This window comes from Trichechus manatus, unplaced genomic scaffold (assembly GCF_000243295.1).
Source record: "Trichechus manatus latirostris isolate Lorelei unplaced genomic scaffold, TriManLat1.0 scaffold00244, whole genome shotgun sequence".
NCBI lineage: Eukaryota > Metazoa > Chordata > Mammalia > Sirenia > Trichechidae > Trichechus > Trichechus manatus.
The window spans coordinates 2,285,214-2,292,841 of record NW_004444180.1 but is presented as its reverse complement, the minus strand read 5'-3'; positions in this window follow the sequence as shown (position 1 = coordinate 2,292,841).

Below are 7,628 nucleotides of genomic sequence, written 5' to 3'. Positions count from 1 at the left end.
TGTGGAAGACCCTCTTTCAGGTATGGAAGACCCTCGCTCAGGTGTGGAAGACCCTCTTTCAGGTGTGGAAGACCCTCGCTCAGGTGTGGAAGACCTGAGCTGACCCTCATCTTGGGTTGGTATCGTGGCAGTCGGAGGCTGTCGTGAGCTGGGTGGACGTGGGGACACTGGCCTCACCCTCCAGCCAAGGAGGAGGTGGCTGGGCGGCAGCTGGTGTGTGTGTGTGTGTGAGTGTGTGTTGGGAGGATGTGGGCAGTCGGTGTGCGAGAGTGTGTGAATGTGTGTGTGAGTGGGGAGGACGTGGGTAGATGGTGTGTGTGTGTGTTGGGGACGTGGGCAGGAGGGGTGTGTGTGTGTGTGTGTGTGCATGTGTGTGCTGGGGACGTGGGCAGATGTCATGTGTGAGTGTGTGCGTGTGCTGGGGGACACACGCAGATGGTAGGCTTCATCTTGCCTGGTCAGCTCAGCGCTGGATGCTGGCCAGGGGCAGGGAGGAGGGGCGCGGGGCACCCTGTGGGCCCCTGTGCGTCTGCGCACGCCCTGGAGCAGGCGTCCCTGTCTCTGCTGTGCAGATGGGGGCGCAGATGGGCAGAAAGGGTCAGCCCTGCTCACCTGTGCCACGGTCCTTTTGCAATGGGGCAGAGTGCTGTCAAAAATGAACAAAGAACAAGAAAGGGTGACCCAATCGTTCTCCCCAAGGGCAAACGGCCGGAAGACCTCCTCCCTCCTTCCCCTGCTGGGCCTGGGCCTGGTGTGGGGAGAGGGGAATTGAGGATGCTACCATCCTGAGCTTCGCAGCCACCCTCCCTCCTCTGCCAGGCCTGCCCCCTCAGTCTTCAGTCCACGTATTGATGGGGTGGGCAGATGAGGGTCTCTGGGGACCCTTCTCTTAGGGGGATTCCCAGCCTTTCTGCAGCTCCTGTAGGGCTGGGAGGGAGCCTGTCCCCTGCCTTCCAGCTTCCAGACTGGGGACCCAGAGGCCCTAGTGTGGACGGCAGATAGGGATCTGAAGCTCAGCCAAAGGGGCAGCCAAGAGCCTGGGGTGGACAGGGAGGGCTTCCCAGAGGCAGGGACTGGGTTGCTGTAGGATGGTGAGCCTCCGGGCGGATGGTACCCCCAAGAGCAGTATGGGCCACCAGTCCCGGCAGAAAGCAGACATGCCACCCGGTGTCCTAGAGAGGGCAGGGCAGCAGGGCCGGGCCGGGGGTGCATGAGGTAGGTCGAGGCTCAGCCAGGTGGGGCACGGAGTGCCAGGCAGTGCTGGAGGCCCCAGGGGAGTGGAGCCCGCAAAGCTGGGTGCAGCTGAACCACAAGCTCCAACGCTGGGGGCTCAGCGGGGAACAGCCCCCACCCCCACCGCCTCTGGCTTACCCTTCGCTGCCCAGCCCCCTCCCGGGCAGCCCGGCAGTCTGGTTCAGGTTGAACCTGTTCTGGGCAGGGCCCAGCACCCACTGCTGCCGCTGGGGGTGGATTCCAGCTTTCTCTTTCTGCTCTATTTCATCTGAACACTGGAAATCGCCGCCCCCGCCCCAGCCCCAGCATCCCTGCCCTCTTCTCTTGCGCCCCAGGGCCTTTGCTCTGAAGAGATCAGGCAGCCAGGGGCACTCCCTCCCCCCTCTGTGTGCACACACACCCCTGAGCAGGTTTGGACTTGCCGCCAGCAGGCTGTGCCGACGGGGGCTGGTGAGTAACGCTTGCTCCAGGAGGCTGCCGCCACGGTCCACAGGCTCTCCTCACGTTTTTTTGTTGTTTTGCTAGCCTTCCCCCGTCCCTAACCTCAAGAGCCTGGTGGCGAAATGGTCAAGCACTCAGCTGCTAATCATAAGGTCAGAGGTCCCAACCCACCAGCTGTTCCACGAGAGAAAGACCTGGCAATCTGCTTCTGTAAAGATTTACAGCTAGGAAACCGAATGTGGCAGTTCTGTTCTGTCACATGAGGTCACTGTAAGTCAGAATCCACCGGACGGCTGTAGGGCCCCCTCGCACGTAGCCACCTGTCTGCAGAGCCCTCCCTGCCACTGACAGGAACGCAGATGGTCCACCCCAACACGCAAAGTGGCTGCAGCGTCTTGCCTTCCAGCAAGTCCTCGTCACCACTTGGTAGTATCTCTTGGTCTTGTTTTTCTTAAAAATAAATAAATAAATTAAAAGGTACAAGTTAGTATCGCTTTGTGGTTTTAATTTGTATTTCCCTAATGACTGATGATGTTGAACGTCTCTTCCTGTGCTTACTTGCCACCCCTATATCTTCTTGACAGGGGGCATTAGTGGTTCCGTGGTAGAATTCTCGCCATCCATGTGTGAGACCTGGCTTTGATTCCCAGCCAACGCACCTCATTGGAATCCACCACCCATCAGTCAGTGGAGGCTTGCGTGTTGCCTATCATGCTGAACAGGTTTCAGCAGAGCTTCCAGACCATGATGGACTAACCTGCCAATCTACTTCTGAAAATCGGTCAGTGAGAACCGTATGGATCACGACGGTCCAATTCACAATCTGTCTTGGGGACAGCGCAGGCCCCGGCAGTGTTTCGTTCCATTGCGCATGGGGTCACCATGAATCAGGGGCCGACTCAAAGGCAGCTAACAGCAACGAGAACAGCAACAACATCTTTGGAGAAGTATCTATTCGAACCTTTTGCCCATCCTTTTTATTGGGTTGTTTTCTTTTTGTTGAGTTTTGAGAGCTCTTTATATAGCCAGGATACAAGTTCTGTATCAGATATTTTCTCCCAGTCTGTGATTTGTCTTTCCATTCTCTTAGCATTGTCTTTTTTACAGAGCTCATTTTTAAAACTTTAACGAAGTCCAGCTTATAAATTTCTTTTCTTTTATCCATGTGCCTTTGATGATATAGCAAAGAACTCTTTGCTTAACCCAGTGGCTCTCAGCTTGGGCTGATTTTGACGCCCAGGGGACATTTGGCAATGTCTGGGGACATTTTTGCTTGTCACCATGGGGTGAGGCTACTGCTAAACCTTCTACCATCCATAAAACGATGCCACCCCCTCCTCCTGCAACAAGGGATTATCCAACCCGAAACGTCAATAATGCCGAGATTGGAAACCCTTCTACACTAATGTCGCAAAGACATTTTTCCCCATGTTTTCCTTCAGAAGTTTGATAGTTTTGTATCTGACATTATGCTCTGTGTTTCATCTTGAGTTCATTTTTGTATAATGTCATAGATTGAATTATGTCCCCCAAAAATGTGTGTATCAGTCTGGCTGGGCCATGATTCCCGGTATTGTGTGATTTCCTGTATGTTGTAAATCCTGCCTCTGTGATGTTAATGAGGGAGGATGGTCCGCAGTTGTAATTGTGAGGCAGGACTCCATCTGCAAGACCAGGTTGTGTCCTGAGGCAATATCTTGAGATAGAAAAGAGAGAATTGAGCAGAGAGACAGGGGGACCTCAGACCACCAAGAAAGCAGTGCCAGGAGCAGAGCATGTCCTTTGGACTCGGGGTCCCTGCGCAGAGAAGCTCCTATTCCGGGGGAACATTGATGAGAAGGCCAACAGAGAGAGAAAGCATCTCCCTGGAGCTGACGCCCTGAATTTGGACTTTTAGCCTACTTTACTGTGAAGAAATAAATTTCTCTTTGGTAAAGCCATCCCCTTGTGGTATTTCTGTTATAGCAGCACTAGATGACTAAGACACATAAGGTGTGGGATATGTGTGTCTAGGTTCTTTCTTTATTTTGCATTTGGATGTCCAATTGTTGCAGCACCGTTTGTTGAAGACTATCCTTTCTCCTTTGAACTGCCTTTTTTTGCTCCTTTTCCAAAGATCAATTGACCACATTTGTGTGAATGTGGCCACTGTATTAGGTTCCAGTGATCCATGTGTCTGTTCTTTTGCTAACACCAACCACACTGTCTTGATTATGGAAGATTTCTAGGAAGCCTTGGAAATCAGGTAGTGTGAGTCCCCCAATTTTGTCCTTTTTTTTTCTAATTGTTTTGGCTGTTTTTGTTCCTTGTCATTTCCATATGAATCTTAGAATCAGCTTTTCGATGTGTACAAAAAAATTCTACTGGGGAATTGATTGAGATTGTGTGACTCTTTAGATAATTTGGGAGAATTGGCATGTTAATGATAATGAGTCATCCATAAAAAAAGGACCATATTTTACTCCGACCCCACAACTACCTTGCACGTTGTTTTCCTAGGCATGCTATGCACATTATATGTGTGGGTACATCATTTTCCTGGATGCGTTGTTTGCAAAAAATACGGTATATCTTTCCATTTGTTTAGGTCTTCTTTGATTTCTTTCATTCGTGTTATGTTGTTTTGGGCATACAGAATATGCATATTTTTGTTATATTTAAACCCAAGTATTTAATTTTGTCTGACAGTTTGTCATACAGTGGTGGCTTCCACATTTGATGTGGATGGAGTAAACCTTTCAGAACCTTCATTTGCTGATTTGGCAGGACTCAAAATGAGAAGAAACAGCTGCAAACATACATTAATAATCAGAACATGGAATGCGCAAAGTATGAACCTAGGAAAATTGGAAATCATCAAAAATGAAATGGAATGAGTAAACATTGGTATCCTAGGCATTAGTGAGCTCGAATGGACTGGTATTGTCATTTTGAATTGGATGATCATATGGTCTACTATGCCAGGAATGACAAATTGAAGAGGAATTGCGTTGCATTCATCGTCAAAAGAACATTTCAAGATCTATCCTGAAGTACGACGCTGTCACGGATAGGACAATATCCATATGCCCACAAGGAAGACCAGTTAATACGAGTATTATTCAAATTTACACACCAACCACTAAGGCCAAGGATTAAGAAATTGAAGATTTTACCAACTTTTGCAGCCTGAAAATGATCAAACATGCAATCAAGATGCATTGATAATTTCTGGTGATTGGAATGCAAAAGTTGGAAACAAACAAGAAGGAACAGTAGTCGGAAAATATGGCCTTGGTGATAGAAACGAAGCTGGAGATCGCACGAGAGAATTTTGCAAGACCAACGACCTATTCATTGGAAATACCCCTTTTCAACAGCATAATCGGTGACTGTACACGTGGACCTCACCAGATGGAACACACAGGAATCAAATTGACTACATCTGTGGAAAGAGATGATGAAGAAGCTCAATATCATCAGTCAGAACAAGGCCAGAGGCCACCTGCAGAACAGACCATCAATTGCTCATATGCAAGTTCAAGTTGAAGCTGATGAAAATTAGAACAAGCCCACGAGAGCCAAAGTACAATCTTGAGTATATCCCACCTTGAGTATATCCCACCTGAATTTAGAGACCAACTCAAGAATAGATTTGATGCACTGAACACTAAAGACTGAAGTCCAGGCAAGTTGTGGGATGACATCAAGGACATCATACATGAAGAAAGCAAAAGGTCATTAAAAAGACAGGAAAGAAAGAAAAAACTAAAATGGATGTCAGAAGAGACTCTGAAAGTTGCCCTTGAACGTAGAGTAGGTGAAATGAAAAGGAAGAAATAATGAAGTAAAAGAGTTGAACAGAAGATTTCAAAGGATGGCTCAAGAAGACAAAATAAAGTATTATAACGACATGTGCAAAGACCTGGACTTAGAAAACCAAAAGGGAAGAACACACTTGGCATTTCTCAAGCTGAAAGAACTGAAGAAAAAATTCAAGCCTGGAGTTGCATACTGAACAATTTTATGGACAAAATATTGAACATAGAACACATCAAAAGAAGATGGAATGAATATATACAGTCACAGTACCAAAAGAATTGGTCGATGTTCAGCCATTTCAGGAGGTAGCATATGATCAAGAACCGATAGCATTGAAGGAAGAAATCTAAGTTGCACTGAAGCTTTTGGTGAAAAACAAGGATTCAGGAATTGATGGAATACCAACTGAGATGTTTTTGGATTACACCTCCACATAAAGAAAACAAAAATCCTCACAACTGGACCAATAAGCAACATCATGATAAACAGAGAAAAGATGAAAGTTGTCAAGGATTTCATTTTACTTGGATCCACAATCAATGCCTATGGAAGCAGCAGTAAAGAAATCAACAACGCACTGCATTGCGCAAATCTGCTGCAAAAGACCTCTTTAAAGTGTTGAAAAGCAAAGATATCACCTTGAGGACTAAGGCGTGCCTGATCCAAACCATGGTGTTTTCAATCGCCTCATATGCATGTGCAAGCTGGACAATGAGTAAGGAAGACTGAAGAAGAATTGATGCCTTTGAATTATGGTGTTGGAGGAGAATATTGAATATACCATGGAGTGCCAGAAGAATCAACGAATCTGTCTTGGAAGATGTACAACCAGAATCCTCCTTAGAAGCAAGGATAGCGAGACTTAATCTTATGTACTTTGGGTATGTTATCAGGAGGGAAGTCCCTGGAGAAGGACATCATGCTTCGTAAAGTAGAGGGTCAGTGAAAAAGAGGAAGACACTCAATGAGATGGACTGACACAGTGGCTGCAACAATGGGCTCAAGCATAACAACGATTGTGAGGATGGCACAGGACTGGGCAGTGTTTTGTTCTGTTGTACATAGGGTTGCTATGAGCAGAACCAAATTATCAGCACATAATCTAACAAAACATTTAAAACATTTAATTTTTCAGATGCTATTGTAAGTAGTACTGTTTTTAAATTTAGAATTCTAGTTGTTCATTGCTAGTGTAAAGAAACGAAATTGTGTTTTGTGTACTGAATTAATACTGAGATCTTGTTTAGGGGGAATTTTCTATGTGATGTTTTTCTTTGTGATGTTTTGTTATGGCGGCCCTAGGAAACCAATACAACCATGAGCAAACGCTGAACTTTGTCAAATAATTTTTCAGCATGAACTGAGATAGTCCTATGATTTTTCCTTATTAGTCTGTTAATATGGTGAATTACATTGATTTTTGAATGTTGAACCAGCCTTTTATTCTTGTTGTAGTGTGTTATCTGTTGTACATATTTCTGTATTCAATTTGTTACGTTTGTGGAAGATATTTGTGTCTATGTTCATGAGGGACATTGGTCTGTAATTTTTTTTTCTTTCCTTTTTTTTTGGTAATGGCTTCATCTGTTTTGGTGATAGGGTAAGGGTGGCATCATGAATAAGCTGAGAAGTGTTCCCTCCTCTTCTACGTTTTTGAGAAAGATGGTGTAGAATTGGTATTAGTTCTTTTCTTTTTTCTTTTATACATTTTTTAAATTAACAGACTTCATTTTTTAAAAAACTTTTAGCTTCACAGAAAAATGGAGCAGAAGTACAGAGTGCCCCCACATACCCTCTGTCTCCTATCCCACACAGTTTCCCTTATTATTAACATCTTGAATTAGTGTGACATGTTTGTTACAATTGGTGATCCAATATTGATACATTATTCTGAACTAAAGAGGGCTTACTCTTTGTGTTGTACAGTCCTATGGGTTTTGGCAAATACGTGGTGCCATGTGTCCACCATTACAGTATCATACAGAATAGTTTCACTGCCCTAAATATGCCCTACATCCCCCCATTCATTGTTCCCTAAACTTACGGCAACCACTGATCTTTTTACTGTCTGTCTTGTGCCGGGTTCTCTAGAGAAGCAAAACCAGTTAAGAGTATATGTATATATATATGCAAATATATGTGTGTGTGTATAT